Consider the following 18,777-nt stretch of genomic DNA (forward strand, 5'->3'; position numbering starts at 1 on the left):
GTGGCACACTGAAGGATCTGTCAGTATAAGTATTGTTACCTAGGCGCAAAGTACAGTTTTAATACTAGTCGGAAGATGTGTATTCTGCCCTGATGGTAGACAAGTAATATGAAACTATATCTTTTTGTAAATTTTTTTTTAGTTTGGGGTAAAGTAAGTGGATGCTTAACTAAGTCTAAAACTGTACAGAGGTAATAAATTATATCCAAAAATAGCTTCAGATGCGATTACTTAGTGGCAAGGTCCATAAGAGTAAGAGTGTGTTGTAGTGTCAAAAGTAGATGAAAAATTTGAAAGAGGCAAGACGGAGTCTCAAGGAATCAGTACTTGACGAACTCCTATGAAGGAACGTGTATTTAATAGAAGCGTAGTGGCTAGATCTGTCTAAATAAGATTAAAGCTTAATAACTAGCTTAACTGGCTTATCTTGGATTCGGAAATAAAATGTCAGAGATGTTAGTAATGTCCTAATTAAATCAGAAAATGGGATCTGGATTGAGGAAGGAGGCGGGCTAGGATAGTCCTGTGCCAGGGTGGCGTAGTGGTTTGCGCATCTGCCTAGTAAGCAGCAGGTGTGGTACAAAACTTCATTTCTCGCTTCATTCTGTGCACATACGTATATCAGAAAGAATCTAAATGGAATATCACAAGGCAAAAAAAAATTTTTTTTTGGTACAATTGAAAGACAACTTAATTTCTTAAGAATTGGAATTTAGAGTAAGTTAGGGTGAAAGGATTTGTAATAAGTTTTATCTATATAAACTATGTTTCTAAAGTGAAAGATTAAATCACGTGCAAATAAATAACAAAACGAGTTATTAAAAGGATGCCTTCCTAAGATATTAAGAAGTGAAACTGTAGTAAGTTGAAGCAAGGAGGACGCTCTGTAGTCTGCGAGGTTGAAACGTAAGGTGCATTACGGATCCTACTTCGCTTCAGCTCATTACAGTACGATAAAACATTATTTATAATGTCTTACTAATAAGTACAATGCTAATTCTTCGTGTTAAGAGGTTATATATTTCTTGTATTTATAATGTTTTAGGAAGAATAACTTGTGAGAGATTACACCGCAACTGTAGGAGAGATCGTAGATGATCCCCCACCCCGCCGCCGGGCGGGAAACACTGTGAGCGGAAGTCCAGGAGCAGGTCGCTATCCGACTTCGAGGTGGCCAGGAGCGAAAATACATTGCTTGTTGAAAGCATGTTTTCTGCTGTTCATTCACTAGCTTACATGGTTCCATATAATGTTATATGTGTCACAGAACAGTCTGGTCATAACTACGGAGCAAATGACTCCGTGAATAAGATTACCGCTGCGTTATGGAAATCTTAGGTAGACTAATTCGATGCAGGTTAGCCGGGGAGAAATACTGGATATTCATTTTGGAGGAAATTTCGATATCTGGTCGTCATAATTTTGTTTGATCACTGACTTTCAGGGTTGAGTTAGTGATATAACTAGTTGTAAAGCAGAGAGCTGAGAAAGTTTCTTAGAATTGAGTAGCTTATCTCATGAAGCTTATAGAAGAAGAGAACTAGAATTTTGTCGGTAGAATTACAAAAGTGCTTGTCTATGTAAAGTGGGTGGTTACTAACAGCTTCTAATGTTACTATCAGACAAAGTACAAGTAAACAGAATACGTTGTGTGTAAATAAGAAATTTGTAATTAGTCTGAAAAAGTAAGAATGAAGAAAGGCCATCACAAATTAGATTACTTCAATATAGAAGAGAGTTGTAGTAACGAAGAAAATATGATGAAGAATCACTACAATTTACAGTTCCAAACTTTGAGATAAAGCAAAAGATAATAAGTATTGTTAGTGTTGGTGAACGATAGTCTTATAAATGGCAATTAGTTATGGAGATTCTGCGATACAGAAAGTCATTAAATAAACATTACTTTATCAACGGGAAGTGTTGTGTACTTATAAACACACACATATATTATCTTGACAGTCGGTGTTGTATGGCTGGCGGTTGTTAGCAATATTCTTTGATTAAATGTAACTTTATAATAGAGACAAAAGGATGGAACCCGAATGTACCTTTCACGATGCGAAATTTATAAAAACTCGAAAGTAAATACTGATTATACTCTTCTGTAAGGTCCATGGATACTTGACTGACGAAACATTGGTGGAATCAGACTTGTTAGTGTGGATTCAGGGTAAGATATAGATCCGCTTCTTGGAACTTTGCTGTGAGCGATATACGATACAACAATCCAGTGTTAAGCTGTATTTATGTTTTCCAGCGAATTTTAGCTTTATTAACGAAGGGTATTGTAATTTATTAGTTATAAGACCACGTGTGGAAAACCCTCCGTTTTGCTAGTGGTGACCAGTTTGAGGTACCAAAAAAGTATGTGTCAGTTCCATAAACAATAATCCCAAGCAGTAGTGATACGGGGTTTTCTCCTGACGAGTAAATAATGTATAGCTTCAGTGATTTATCCGAACCTTGTACCCCTAGAAAGAATTAACCCTCGGTGGTCCCCTTACGTTTAATAATTGTGCGGTACTTACATTCTGTATCGTTTGTAGGTTGTCGTGTTGGGCGATCAACGCGCGATTTACTATGGGATACAAAAAATTTATTCATCTCTTGCCAGCTGGGTACATCGTTTAATTGATAGCTGACGTTATATATATATCAGTGTAACCTATGGGTTGTCAACAACATCCACTTACCAGCGGTGTATTGGAGGGAAAATAGTAATGCCGAGCTACGTAAACCACACTGACATCTAGTAAAACCCAGACTTAGGCTGTGTGAACGATGATTGCTGTCTTTGATATTATTCTGAGAAAGTCAGTCTGTATAAAATACCAAATCTGCTTAGGAATCTCTAGTGATAGTAGTAACGTTGACCTTTAAATCATTTGTATTGGAGAGATCCCAGCACAAAAGTGGTTGTACTTGCGACTAGGATTTTATTGCTTTTGTTGCCTTTTCTATTCGAGCAAACGCACTTTGTTGATTTGACATTGTTCAGAAATAACTTACACACATTTCTCGCTTGATACAACAGTCACGTCGTGAACGGTGGACTGGTTGATTCACGGACCGTTTATCAGTCGATAATTGGTGTCACACACACTGACGCGGTGCAAGCATTCAGGTATTTCGGAAGCTGGACTATGGAAGAGATGCGTTATGACCTGGATATCAAAGTCAGGATGTCGCTGACGGAGGCAGATGGGGCTTTTAGCAAGTGATTTTAACACCGAGTTAGGATAGCAACTAAAGAGGTGCCTGATATGGGGCGCGACGGGCAGGCGGCTAGTGGCGCGCCTGATATGGGGCACAGGCAGCTGCAGATCAACGTACTAGACATCCGACTCTACGTGGAAGTCGCATATTACGTCACTATACCAAGTTTCTAATGCAGAATGAACGTTATTTGTCGCATGCTAAGTATTTCTACCATGCCTTACATGCAGTGTCTCAATTGTTACGTCACTATACCAAGCTTCTAATGCAGAATGAACCTTGTTTGTCGCATGCTAAGTATTTCTACCATGCCTTACATGAAGTGCCTCAATTGTAACCGTTAGATGCTTAACAAGCTATTGAAACCTTTATGTAGTTTATTTTATTTATTCCAACTGCGAGAGATTTTACGTAATCTTTACACTTCACCTAATTGTATTCACCTCTGTAATCTGATGCCTTGGGGGAAATGAAATTGTTGCCTTCTTCAGTGGCGCATTCCCGAACTCGTTTAAACATGTTTGAGGTCCCTCTGTGACGCACGTTGACACTTGTAATGGTCGCCTAGTCGTAGATATTGCTATAATCGCACTATTTCACTCCCATTTACGGAGCTTGTTAGCACTTGATGTTAGGTTGTGCCATTAAAATGCATTGTGGTAGTCGCTGCTGCTTGCTGGATCGCTGCTGTGTCTCGATGCTGATGCTGGCTCTAAATCTGTTTGTTTAGGGGTAAAATGATGTCCCGTGTTTTTGATGTGCTTTTGATGATAAATAACGAGCGAAACCAACAAAAATTTAAACTTCAAATATTTATTACTCTAGGTGGCCATCTTAAGTCCACTGCCCACCAAAGACAATGACATAACACAAAGTAGTACTTCTTTTACATGTTCTTTGCATTGTTTATCCACCTCGAACAATAACACACATACACACTTTACCAAAGTGAATTCCGACCGCGCTCCCAACCCTTCTTGCTGCTTGTATTTATAGCCTTGTCAAAGAACTACTAAAAAGAGATATAGTTTATAAGTCACATGTACATCTGTTATCGTAATTTATGCAGAAAAGTTATTAATTTACAACGAGTGACATAATTTAACAGGTTATTAAAATGACAGACAGATTTGTTGACTTGACAGAATAATTCTTTGTTAGAAAAGGGCCGTTTTTTAGAAGTTTGTCAATTGACTTCTCTAATTTGTATAAATAAGTAAATAACATGAATTATTAAGAATTACATTGGTTTTAGTCTAAAATAGGAGAGTTTCTGTGAATACTGAGTGAAAACGGTCCTAGTGAACAAATAGGTTTCACTGGGTGATTTTTATTTAGGGAGATCCAAAATACGCAAGTTGGCCACTATTTTTGGTGCTTCATATTAATTATTTAAGATGAACTTAGTGTTTTTGCATGATAACATTTGCTGTATCAGTGATCAAGTGATATTACGTAACTTTTGTGTGGTCAGTTATTCAGTATAGTGTAATGGGTTGACTGTTTATGGAGACATGTTATGCAATCATTGTTAACATACACAATAACTTTTCTATAATCATAAATACTCGTTAAACTGGTTGCATTTGGAAGGTATCGCATACTTCGGTAAAGTAAATCCTTTAATATGTTCCGTTACAATACCCCCATCGCGTAATATCATTTACAGAATGTTAATGATATTAGCCAACTAGGACAAATGTATCAAATGGCTAAAATTTGGAAAAGTTCTACTTAAATAAATTTTTTTCTTTTACTAGGCATAATGTGTATGTATACAATGACCGTTACACCGTTTCAAAATGACTTCTTCCTGCAAATATTTTAGTTGTGTTGTTTCAATTGTACTTTGTGTTATGAGTCTCAGTATGACAGCATAATAAAAATATTTAGTAATATATGAAAGTAAAAAAAATTGTATAATCTTTGCTCACAGTGAGCCACATGGAAAATGATCAAACACAGACACAAATATATCACATGCAATGTTTAGATATATAGAAAATATATGTAAAATATTTTGAAGTCGGCTCTCATTAAGTCACAGAATAATCAATATAATAGAAGGAACAAAATATATTACATAGATGGACAGATCATATGTCCATAAGAAAATATTGCAACTGTTTGCTTTTTTTGAGCCAGATAATGGAAATGAAAACAAAGAACGTAATTATAAGTATGGACATGATATGTACACACAAACACTAGACAAGTCACATGTGTGAATATTATATGCATTTGAAGAAGAAAAAAAAAAGTTTTTTAAATGTTGTCTCCCATTGAGACACATAGTCTAGATAGTACAAGAACATATTAATACCAAAATTGCACACTTCAATTGGACACAACATAACAAAAACATCAAACTTGGTGAACATCTGATTAGCTGTAGAAAACTGTACACAAATCTTACGCCTAAGAAAAGAATAGTAACAAAATGATGGGTCTTGCACAACAATTTTTACATTGTGTTTTATATTTGGTGCAAGTATGTCCCATATTCAACAAAACAAACAAAAACGTAATAAATGTTTGTCACCTCTTTGGGTGCAAGGTTAAACTTGCCCATTGCAAGTAAAGAAGATGTCTCAAAATTTAAAATTCTATAACGACAATAAAAATATAAAAATATTCTCTCAGAGATCTGTAAATTTTCCAGGGTCTATAGGATGAGTGGTAGTTGCTATTTGACACCCAGTAAAAATCTTTGCTGGTAAAATGCTTTACAGAAAATGGGTAAGTAACTGCATTCAAAAAGGGAAATGTGCTTAATCATGTTTATATGGTTTCAATTCAGTGATATTTCTTAATCCAAATAACCTTCTTGATCTGAGAAAGATAGGTCTATACACATTAGGATGTGGGCTTTCTTTTATTTCCAATGGACCAATGTAAATATCAAAAAACTTCTTAAGTTTGGCTGACAATAATTTTGATTTCTCTTGTGTCTTGAAGAGTACAAGGTCCCCTGGTTTGAACTGTGTAGCTTTTCCTTCAGCTGCATGTCTCCTTTTTCTTGATTCCCCTTGTTTTTTCTCTACTAACTTATCAAACTCTTGACCCTCTGCATCTCCCCCCAAGTTCTCATTCGGGTAATAAAGACCCTCATTTTCATGATACACTGATTGAATGTGGTTACAGCTGTCACCACAGTTTAAAATTAACAAATTCACTACACAGCTTTGTTGCGTAACAGGTTCTATAATACACATTTGTTTTGCTGCAAAATTAAACCCAGCATTCACTTTTAATAGACAATCCATACCTAAAATGAAATTTTCATTCAGGTCATCTACTACTAAGCATCCATGTTCAAAATTTAGGTTATCAATTTTAAAAGTAAGTAACACTTGTTTCTTAACTACCTTACTGGCTCTGCCTGTAGTTCCTTTCACTTTCAATCCAACAACTGGCATCTCAGGAAAATGTTGTTCATTTCTGAGCTTATCTCTAAGTATAGAAGTGATGGCAGAAACAGGACTTCCTTTGTCTACTAACACTCTTCCTTCCCACTTGTCAATGATTACTTCAACATATGGACAACCTAGCTCAACATCTTTGTCTATTTCAGTATTTTCAAATAATAGATCATTTTCAATTTCTCTAGTTCCTAAGTCTAATGTCTCTCTTTCCTACACTTAAACACATCCCTCTCTGTTTGCCAAGTGTTGACATGAAGTCTACTACTGATTCTTATCCACCATGTAGGATACAAGGTTGCACTTACCTTTGCTAATTCTTTCCAAAAGGCATCTTTGTTTATACAGTTTCCATAGTTGTTCCACAAAACTTCTAAAAACTTTTCCCCTTTTTTTGAAAACACACATTTACATTCCATCCCTTTATATTTTCTTTAATATTATTATTATTACCATTCTCATAGATTAGTGTTTCATAGTTCCCAATAGGCAATAGCTTGTCATCAGATACGCATTCCCTAGCATGCATTTCACTTAAATTAACCCCATTATTACCCATATTTGTCCCATCACTTACCTTTACCTCATCATCACTTTTCAATTCTACAAATACGTTTATTTCTTCCTCCACACCCTCATCAATAACATCACTTGATTTAGGACCATTATTTAAATGTCCCTCTATTACTTCTTCCTCCTTCTCCACAACAACTCCATCTTAAGTTTCCCTCCTATGTATCTGAACCTCTGCAACTGAGTCTTTGGCTCCATTAAACACTTCATCCTCCCCCTTCTTGTCAAGTAAACCCCACAAAATCGATTTTATTTGTGGTGTGTCTCACTTGTTATTAACACCAGTATCTTTTTCAGCCCAACTATGGAACTCTGCAATACCTTCAACTTCTGCACTTTCACTAACTACCTGTGCTTGAACACTGTTTTTATTAACGGTATCACTTTTACTCACAGTATCTCAAAACCTCTTATTAAATTCTAATTTATTCATTCTAACAACATCAGTATTTTCATGGTACTTACTCTTTACATTGTATCTTCTCCTTTTCCAGTTTCGGTTATGTGTTGCCCTGTCATAATATTGTCTATCCCCAAAGCTACAGACATCTAGTGGGGCTGTCCACCATTTCCCGGCTGGTTCCCTCGGTCTGTCCATTTGTAAATGTTGTTTTGTTCACTAGTTTCAACAAACCCCCTTCTATCTTGTTCTCTTTCCCAGTACCTATTTCTATCATTCCTGTTATCTCTCCTCCATCCTCCATCATGTGTATTGTTTCTGAAATCATTTTCATATCTCCTATCTCCACTATTTGGAGCATTATTTCCAGAATTTTCAAAGCCTCTCCTCCCGTAATAATCTCTATTTACATTCCTGTTCCACCCCACATACTGGTTGTTGCCAGAACCAAAAGTTTGGTTATTTTCTCTTTCCAAGGCCCTATCTAATCTATCTACAAATTTCAGGAACTCTTCCATTGAATCGTCTGCTCCATGGACCAATTCCCACTGCAGTCTCTCTAGTAACCTTCTTTTTACAACATCAATTTCTGTCATAATATCTATAGAGTTATTCAAGTGAGCAAGTTTTTTCAATTGATCTCTGCAAAATTTTAGCATTCCCCCTACTTTCCCCCCTGGTCTATTTAGAAATTCTGTCTTTAACCTGGCTTGTATGGATTGTGACCAAAATTTGCAAAAAAATTTAGCTTCACACTCTTCAAAAGTATTCCAAGAATCATTATTCTCGTTTGCCCAGGATAGGACTTCCCCTTCTAGAAACCTTTGTACTAACTTAATTTTTATGTTATCTGACATTCCTACTACAAACATATCCTTACATTGGTGAATAAAGTCAATAGGGTGCAGATTTTTACCAGGAAAGCATTTCACTTGGATGTGCCCATACATTGTATTTTGATTGTAAAACATTTGTTTGGACATCACTGCATCTTCCAATTGTGTATATTTAGTGTGTGTATTTTCTACTTTTGTATCTACATTAGTGGTATACAGGTTGTATTCTTTTTTAAGGTTTTCTGATATTTTGTCTATTCTCTGATCTAATCTTTCTGCTTCAGAATCTACTCTGTTGTTGATGACAGCAATGCTGTCTGTGTTAGCTTGTATGTTTTCATTTAAACTTTCAACTGTAACTAGAAATTATTTTCTCAAGTGTATCAACTGTTCTCTAGTGTCCTTACTGAGGGCAGTTTTCATTTCCTCGCATTTCTCATTGAGATAAGTACTTAATAGATCAAAATTCAAACTTAACTTATCCAGTCTGCCTGTGTTTTCTTTAAGTTTCAAAATTCCTTGTTCATTCGATAGTTTAAGTTACGAACTTATTTGAGTTGCAAACCCTGTTAACCACTCTTAAGTTTGAAACTTCCTGGCAGATTAAAACTGTGTGCCCGACCGAGACTCGAACTCGGGACCTTTGCCTTTCGCGGGCAAGTGCTCTACCAACTAAGCTACCAAAGCACGACTCACGTCCGGTACTCACAGCTTTACTTCTGCCAGTACCTCGTCTCCTACCTTCCAAACTTTACAGAAGCTCTCCTGCGAAGCTTGCAGAACTAGCACTCCTGAAAGAAAGGATATTGCGGAGACATGGCTTAGCCACAGCCTGGGGGATGTTTCCAGAATGAGATTTTCACTCTGCAGCGGAGTGTGCACTGATATGAAACTTCCTGGCAGAGCTTCTGTAAAGTTTGGAAGGTAGGAGACGAGGTACTGGCAGAAGTAAAGCTGTGAGTACCGGGCGTGAGTCGTGCTTCGGTAGCTCAGTTGGTAGAGCACTTGCCCGCGAAAGGCAAAGGTCCCGAGTTCGAGTCTCGGTCGGGCACACAGTTTTAATCTGCCAGGAAGTTTCATATTAGCGCACACTCCGCTGCAGAGCGAAAATCTCATTCTGGACTCTTAAGTTTAATTGTTCACTCTCCCCTGGTGCAATTTTTACATTTCCTACGATCTCATCACTTTCAGGTAGAGACATGTTAGCTATTAATTTTTTTAAACTACAACAACAACAAAATACCTTGCTTTTTTTTTTGTAGCTCTGCTATGATGTTGTGGTCGCTGTTTCTTGTTGGCTTTATTCACTTTTATTCGGTTTTATCGAATCTGAAGTCTTGATTGATGAATTCCATTGACATAATCCACATATTAACCTTCTGAGTCGTGTGATGATAATTTTTCGTAGTCGCACATACACACGTTTTTTTTTCACTCTGAAATATTTTCACTGTTGCCACACTGCACAAATAAACTTTTCTGTAGTGGTAAGCACTTACGAAATTTAACTCTGCACTATTATCATCGATGCACTTAAAGATCCCGGACGAGCCCTCACTTTTGTAATGATCGCCTAGTCGTAGATATTGCTATAATCGCACTATTCCACTCCCATGTACGGAGCTTGTTAGCACTTGATGTTAGGTTGGCGCCATTAAAATGCATTGTGGTAATCGCTGCTGCTTGCTGGATCGCTGCTGTGTCTCGATGCTGATGCCGGCTCTAAATCTGTTTGTTTAGGGGTAAAATGATGAGGCCCCGTGTTTTTGATGTGCTTTGATGATAAATAATGAGCGAAACCAACAAATATTTAAACTTCAAATATTTATTACTCTGGTGGCAATCTTAATTCCACTGTTCACCAAAGACAATGACACAACACAAAGTAGTACTTCTTTTACATGTTCTTTGCATTGTTTATCCACCTCGAACAATAACACACATACACACTTTACCAAAGTGACATTCCGACCACGCTCCCAACCCTTCTTGCTACTTGTATTTATAGCCTTGTCAAAGAACTACTAAAAAGAGATATAGTTTATAAATCACATGTACATCTGTTATCGTAATTTGTGCAGAAAAGTTATTAATTTACAACAAGTGACATAATTTAACAGGTTATTAAAATGACAGGCAGATTTGTTGACCTGACAGAATAATTCTTTTTTACAAAAGGGCCGTTTTAGAAGATTGTCAATTGACTTCTCTAATTTGTATAAATAGGTAAATAACATGAATTATTAAGAATTACATTGGTTTTAGTCTAAAATGGGAGAGTTTCTGTGAATACTGAGTGAAAACGGTCCTAGTGAACAAATAGGTTTCACTGGGTGATTTTTATTTAGGGAGATTCAAAATACGCAAGTTGGCCACTATTTTTGGTGCTTCATATTAATTATTTAAGATGAACTTAGTGTTTTTACATGACGACATTTGCTGTATCAGTGATCAAGTGATATTACGTAACTTTTGTGTGGTCAGTTATTCAGTATAGTGTAATGGGTTGACTGTTTATGGAGACATGTTATGCAATCATTGTTAACATACACAATAACTTTTCTATAATCATAAATACTCGTTAAACAGGTTGCATTTGGAAGGTATCGCATACTTCGGTAAAGTAAAGCCTTTAATATGTTCCGTAACACAATGATATTGTTAACACCCGTTGTTATGTTAATCTTTCGTTCCGTCATATATATAAAATGTTAATATACACTCCTGGAAATGGAAAAAAGAACACATTGACACCGGTGTGTCAGACCCACCATACTTGCTCCGGACACTGCGAGAGGGCTGTACAAGCAATGATCACACGCACGGCACAGCGGACACACCAGGAACCGCGGTGTTGGCCGTCGAATGGCGCTAGCTGCGCAGCATTTGTGCACCGCCGCCGTCAGTGTCAGCCAGTTTGCCGTGGCATACGGAGCTCCATCGCAGTCTTTAACACTGGTAGCATGCCGCGACAGCGTGGACGTGAACCGTATGTGCAGTTGACGGACTTTGAGCGAGGGCGTATAGTGGGCATGCGGGAGGCCGGGTGGACGTACCGCCGAATTGCTCAACACGTGGGGCGTGAGGTCTCCACAGTACATCGATGTTGTCGCCAGTGGTCGGCGGAAGGTGCACGTGCCCGTCGACCTGGGACCGCAAAGCAGCGACGCACGGATGCACGCCAAGACCGTAGGATCCTACGCAGTGCCGTAGGGGACCGCTCCGCCACTTCCCAGCAAATTAGGGACACTGTTGCTCCTGGGGTATCGGCGAGGACCATTCGCAACCGTCTCCATGAAGCTGGGCTACGGTCCCGCACACCGTCAGGCCGTCTTCCGCTCACGCCCCAACATCGTGCAGCCCGCCTCCAGTGGTGTCGCGACAGGCGTGAATGGAGGGACGGATGGAGACGTGTCGTCTTCAGCGATGAGAGTCGCTTCTGCCTTGGTGCCAATGATGGTCGTATGCGTGTTTGGCGCCGTGCAGGTGAGCGCCACAATCAGGACTGCATACGACCGAGGCACACAGGGCCAACACCCGGCATCACGGTGTGGGGAGCGATCTCCTACACTGGCCGTACACCACTGGTGATCGTCGAGGGGACACTGAATAGTGCATGGTACATCCAAACCGTCATCGGACCCATCGTTCTACCATTCCTAGACCGGCAAGGGAACTTGCTGTTCCAACAGGACAATGCACGTCCGCATGTATCCCGTGCCACCCAACGTGCTCTAGAAGGTGTAAGTCAACTATCCTGGCCAGCAAGATCTCCAGATCTGTCCCCCATTGAGCATGTTTGGGACTGGATGAAGCGTCGTCTCACGCGGTCTGCACGTCCAGCACGAACGCTGGTCCAACTGAGGCGCCAGGTGGAAATGGCGTGGCAAGCCGTTCCACAGGACTACATCCAGCATCTCTACGATCGTCTCCATGGGAGAATAGCAGCCTGCATTGCTGCGAAAGGTGGATATACACTGTACTAGTGCCGACATTGTGCATGCTCTGTTGCCTGTGTCTATGTGCCTGTGGTTCTGTCAGTGTGATCATGTGATGTATCTGACCCCAGGAATGTGTCAAAAAAGTTTCCCCTTCCTGGGACAATGAATTCACGGTGTTCTTATTTCAATTTCCAGGAGTGTAATTATGCCCGTCTTTCATGGTATTCCAGAGGATGAAGTGTATTTATGACATGAAATAATTTTCAAATGAAATTGTTACTAAGAACTTGTAATTTGCTCATCGAAGTTTTGAGTTTAAATACTGCAATCGTTATGTTTATGCCCGTTGTGGCTAAAGGCTGTCGTATTATACTTTACAACTACTGATTATGACTTTTTCGTGTGCTCTAACAAAAACGTATCAAATTCTCTAGTTATTTATGTAGTGATTACAGCGTATTTAGGAGTTGAGTGAATAACTTCTAGTCCAACTGCTTCAATAAACCATCAATAAGTGGTACCTGTAAAAAAAAATTATTTTATGTAAAGAAAACTTATGTTAAACTGACACGTTTCACATCATTACCAAATGTCGTATTCATGACCTATGGAACAAGGATTAATGTATGTATGTATGTACGTAACCGGATCATTGTGAAAACTTACTCAAATAATAACACGAGAAAGAGAGAGAGAGAGAGAGAGAGAGAGAGAGAGAGATTTGAAGAAGTTGCAACGACCTACAGTAATCTTGGAGCGAGAAAAATTTCTATAGTAAAACTGAAAAACATTAAAATTAAAAAGTTAAAATTCATCTGCGAAAGAAACATTATTGTAACAACAATTTCTATTGTGAAACTTCCTGGCAGATTAAAACTGTGTGCCCGACCGAGACTCGAACTCGGGACCTTTGCCTTTCGCGGGCAAGTGCTCTACCAACTGAGCTACCGAAGCACGACTCACGTCCGGTACTCACAGCTTCACTTCTGCCAGTACCTCGTCTCCTACCTTCCAAACTTCACAGAAGCTCTCCTGCGAAACATGCAGAACTAGCACTCCTGAAAGAAAGGATATTGCGGAGACATGGCTTAGCCACAGCCTGGGGGATGTTTCCAGAATGAGATTTTCACTCTGCAGCGGAGTGTGCGCTGATATGAAACTTCCTGGCAGATTAAAACTGTGTGCCCGACCGAGACTCGAACTCGGGACCTTTGCCTTTCGCGGGCAAGTGCTCTACCTACTGAGTTACCCAAGTACGACTCACGCCCCGTCCTCACAGCTTTACTTCTGCCAGTACCTCGTCTCCTACCTTCCAAACTTCACAGAAGCTCTCCTGCGAAACATGCAGAACTAGCACTCCTGAAAGAAAGGATATTGCGGAGACATGGCTTAGCCACAGCCTGGGGGATGTTTCCAGAATGAGATTTTCACTCTGCAGCGGAGTGTGCGCTGATATGAAACTTCCTGGCAGATTAAAACTGTGTGCCCGACCGAGACTCGAACTCGGGACCTTTGCCTTTCGCGGGCAAGTGCTCTACCAACTGAGCTACCGAAGCACGACTCACGTCCGGTACTCACAGCTTCACTTCTGCCAGTACCTCGTCTCCTACCTTCCAAACTTCACAGAAGCTCTCCTGCGAAACATGCAGAACTAGCACTCCTGAAAGAAAGGATATTGCGGAGACATGGCTTAGCCACAGCCTGGGGGATGTTTCCAGAATGAGATTTTCACTCTGCAGCGGAGTGTGCGCTGATATGAAACTTCCTGGCAGATTAAAACTGTGTGCCCGACCGAGACTCGAACTCGGGACCTTTGCCTTTCGCGGGCAAGTGCTCTACCAACTGAGCTACCGAAGCACGACTCACGTCCGGTACTCACAGCTTCACTTCTGCCAGTACCTCGTCTCCTACCTTCCAAACTTCACAGAAGCTCTCCTGCGAAACATGCAGAACTAGCACTCCTGAAAGAAAGGATATTGCGGAGACATGGCTTAGCCACAGCCTGGGGGATGTTTCCAGAATGAGATTTTCACTCTGCAGCGGAGTGTGCGCTGATATGAAACTTCCTGGCAGATTAAAACTGTGTGCCCGACCGAGACTCGAACTCGGGACCTTTGCCTTTCGCGGGCAAGTGCTCTACCAACTGAGCTACCGAAGCACGACTCACGTCCGGTACTCACAGCTTCACTTCTGCCAGTACCTCGTCTCCTACCTTCCAAACTTCACAGAAGCTCTCCTGCGAAACATGCAGAACTAGCACTCCTGAAAGAAAGGATATTGCGGAGACATGGCTTAGCCACAGCCTGGGGGATGTTTCCAGAATGAGATTTTCACTCTGCAGCGGAGTGTGCGCTGATATGAAACTTCCTGGCAGATTAAAACTGTGTGCCCGACCGAGACTCGAACTCGGGACCTTTGCCTTTCGCGGGCAAGTGCTCTACCAACTGAGCTACCGAAGCACGACTCACGTCCGGTACTCACAGCTTCACTTCTGCCAGTACCTCGTCTCCTACCTTCCAAACTTCACAGAAGCTCTCCTGCGAAACATGCAGAACTAGCACTCCTGAAAGAAAGGATATTGCGGAGACATGGCTTAGCCACAGCCTGGGGGATGTTTCCAGAATGAGATTTTCACTCTGCAGCGGAGTGTGCGCTGATATGAAACTTCCTGGCAGATTAAAACTGTGTGCCCGACCGAGACTCGAACTCGGGACCTTTGCCTTTCGCGGGCAAGTGCTCTACCAACTGAGCTACCGAAGCACGACTCACGTCCGGTACTCACAGCTTCACTTCTGCCAGTACCTCGTCTCCTACCTTCCAAACTTCACAGAAGCTCTCCTGCGAAACATGCAGAACTAGCACTCCTGAAAGAAAGGATATTGCGGAGACATGGCTTAGCCACAGCCTGGGGGATGTTTCCAGAATGAGATTTTCACTCTGCAGCGGAGTGTGCGCTGATATGAAACTTCCTGGCAGATTAAAACTGTGTGCCCGACCGAGACTCGAACTCGGGACCTTTGCCTTCGAGTTCGAGTCTCGGTCGGGCACACAGTTTTAATCTGCCAGGAAGTTTCATATCAGCGCACACTCCGCTGCAGAGTGAAAATCTCATTCTGGAAACATCCCCCAGGCTGTGGCTAAGCCATGTCTCCGCAATATCCTTTCTTTCAGGAGTGCTAGTTCTGCATGTTTCGCAGGAGAGCTTCTGTGAAGTTTGGAAGGTAGGAGACGAGGTACTGGCAGAAGTGAAGCTGTGAGTACCGGACGTGAGTCGTGCTTCGGTAGCTCAGTTGGTAGAGCACTTGCCCGCGAAAGGCAAAGGTCCCGAGTTCGAGTCTCGGTCGGGCACACAGTTTTAATCTGCCAGGAAGTTTCATATCAGCGCACACTCCGCTGCAGAGTGAAAATCTCATTCTGGAAACATCCCCCAGGCTGTGGCTAAGCCATGTCTCCGCAATATCCTTTCTTTCAGGAGTGCTAGTTCTGCATGTTTCGCAGGAGAGCTTCTGTGAAGTTTGGAAGGTAGGAGACGAGGTACTGGCAGAAGTGAAGCTGTGAGTACCGGACGTGAGTCGTGCTTCGGTAGCTCAGTTGGTAGAGCACTTGCCCGCGAAAGGCAAAGGTCCCGAGTTCGAGTCTCGGTCGGGCACACAGTTTTAATCTGCCAGGAAGTTTCATATCAGCGCACACTCCGCTGCAGAGTGAAAATCTCATTCTGGAAACATCCCCCAGGCTGTGGCTAAGCCATGTCTCCGCAATATCCTTTCTTTCAGGAGTGCTAGTTCTGCATGTTTCGCAGGAGAGCTTCTGTGAAGTTTGGAAGGTAGGAGACGAGGTACTGGCAGAAGTGAAGCTGTGAGTACCGGACGTGAGTCGTGCTTCGGTAGCTCAGTTGGTAGAGCACTTGCCCGCGAAAGGCAAAGGTCCCGAGTTCGAGTCTCGGTCGGGCACACAGTTTTAATCTGCCAGGAAGTTTCATATCAGCGCACACTCCGCTGCAGAGTGAAAATCTCATTCTGGAAACATCCCCCAGGCTGTGGCTAAGCCATGTCTCCGCAATATCCTTTCTTTCAGGAGTGCTAGTTCTGCATGTTTCGCAGGAGAGCTTCTGTGAAGTTTGGAAGGTAGGAGACGAGGTACTGGCAGAAGTGAAGCTGTGAGTACCGGACGTGAGTCGTGCTTCGGTAGCTCAGTTGGTAGAGCACTTGCCCGCGAAAGGCAAAGGTCCCGAGTTCGAGTCTCGGTCGGGCACACAGTTTTAATCTGCCAGGAAGTTTCATATCAGCGCACACTCCGCTGCAGAGTGAAAATCTCATTCTGGAATTTCTATTGTGTTGAAATTATTATTGTGTATAAATTTCTGTTGCCTGTCTGTGGCGGAACCTTCCCGTTCTGAAATTGAGAGGCCGGTCATTCTCAATACTTTTCGGATGACACGTACTAAAAGTATCGTTCTTCTCAAGGACTGTTCCTTTCTGGGAGAGCTGGAGTGAAGTTCACAGAGCCTCGCAGGGTCAAACAGGTCGGATGGAAAGCAGCCGTTTCAAGGCCTGCAAAGATAACAACGGCAGCGAGAGCGGTGTGATGTCATACTGCGAAGTGCTGCTACCAAATAACATCATTACTCGTAAGCATCGAACCACACGGCAGCGGGTAAGCATCACATATGATCTCCACTTGGCTAGAAGGCTAGCCTACTGAAATTATGTATACTAAATGTCTTTTTCCAAAGCTGTTTCACAGAGGAAGACTGCACTGTAGTTCCTTCTCTAGATTGTCGCACAGATGACAAAATGGTACATATCGAAATAGACGACAGAGGGACAGAGAAACCATTAAAATCGCTCAAAAGAGGAAAGGCCGCTGGACCTGATGGAATGCCAGTTAGATTTTACACAGAGTACGCGAAGGAACTTGCCCCCTTTCTTGCAGCGGTGTGCCGTAGGTCTCTAGAAGAGCGTAGCGTTCCGAAGGATTGTAAAAGGGCACAGGTCATCCCCGTTTTCAAGAAGGGACGTCGAACAGATTTGCAGGACTATAGACCTATATCTCTAACGTCGATCAGTTGTAGAATTTTGGAACACGTATTATGTTCGAGTATAATGACTTTTCTGGAGACTAGAAATTTACTCTGTAGGAATCAGCATGGGTTTCGAAAAGGACGGTCGTGTGAAACCCAGCTCGCGCTATTCGTCTACGAGACTCAGAGGGCCATAGACACGGGTTCCGAGGTAGATGCCGTGTTTCTTGACTTTCGCAAGGCGTTCGATACAGTTCCCCACAGTCGTTTAATGAACAAAGTAAGAGCATATGGACTATCAGACCTATTGTGTGATTGGATTGAGGAGTTCCTAGATAACAGAACGCAGCATGTCATTCTCAATGGAGAGAAGTCTTCCGAAGTAAGAATGATTTCAGGTGTGCCGCAGGGAAGTGTCATAGGACCGTTGCTGTTCACAATATACATAGATGACCTTGTGGATAACATCGGAAGTTCACTGAGGCTTTTTGCAGATGATGCTGTGGTGTATCGAGAGGTTGTAACAACGGAAAATTGTACTGAAATGCAGGAGGATCTGCAGCGAATTGACGCATGGTGCAGGGAATGGCAATTGAATCTCAATGTAGACAAGTGTAATGTGCTGCAAATACATAGAAAGAAAGATCCCTTATCAATTAGCTACAAAATAGCAGGTCAGGGACTGGAAGCAGTTAATTCCATAAATTATCTGGGAGTACGCATTAGGAGTGATTTAAAATGGAATGATCATATAAGGTTGATCGTCGGTAAAGCAGATGCCAGACTGAGATTCATTGGAAGAATCCTAAGGAAGTGCAGCCCGAAAACAAATGAAGTAGGTTACAGTATACTTGTTCGCCCATTGCTTGAATACTGCTCAGCAGTGTGGGATCCGTACCAGATAGGGTTGACAGAAGAGATAGAGAGAAGATCCAACGGAGAGCAGCGCGCTTCGTTACAGGATCATTTAGTAATCGCGAAAGCGTTACGGAGATGATAGATAAACTCCAATGGAAGACTCTGAAGGAGAGACGCTCTGTAGTTCGGTACGGGCTTTTGTTAAAGTTTCGAGAACACACCTTCACCGAAGAGTCAAGCAGTATTTGCTCCCTCCTACGTATATCTCGCGAAGAGACCATGAGGATAAAATCAGAGAGATTAGAGCCCACACAGAAGCATACCTACAATCCTTCTCTCCACGAACAATACGAGACTGGAATAGAAGGGAGAACCGATAGAGGTACTCAGGGTACCCTCCGCCACGCACCGTCAGGTGGCTTGCGGAGTATGGATGTAGATGTAGATGCAGATGTAGATGTTCTCTGCTTTAAAAAGCCTCCCCAGAAAATGCTCTACATACGATTTT

The sequence above is a fragment of the Schistocerca americana genome, chromosome 3 (genome assembly GCF_021461395.2).
Source record: "Schistocerca americana isolate TAMUIC-IGC-003095 chromosome 3, iqSchAmer2.1, whole genome shotgun sequence".
Classification (NCBI taxonomy): Eukaryota; Metazoa; Arthropoda; class Insecta; order Orthoptera; family Acrididae; genus Schistocerca; species Schistocerca americana.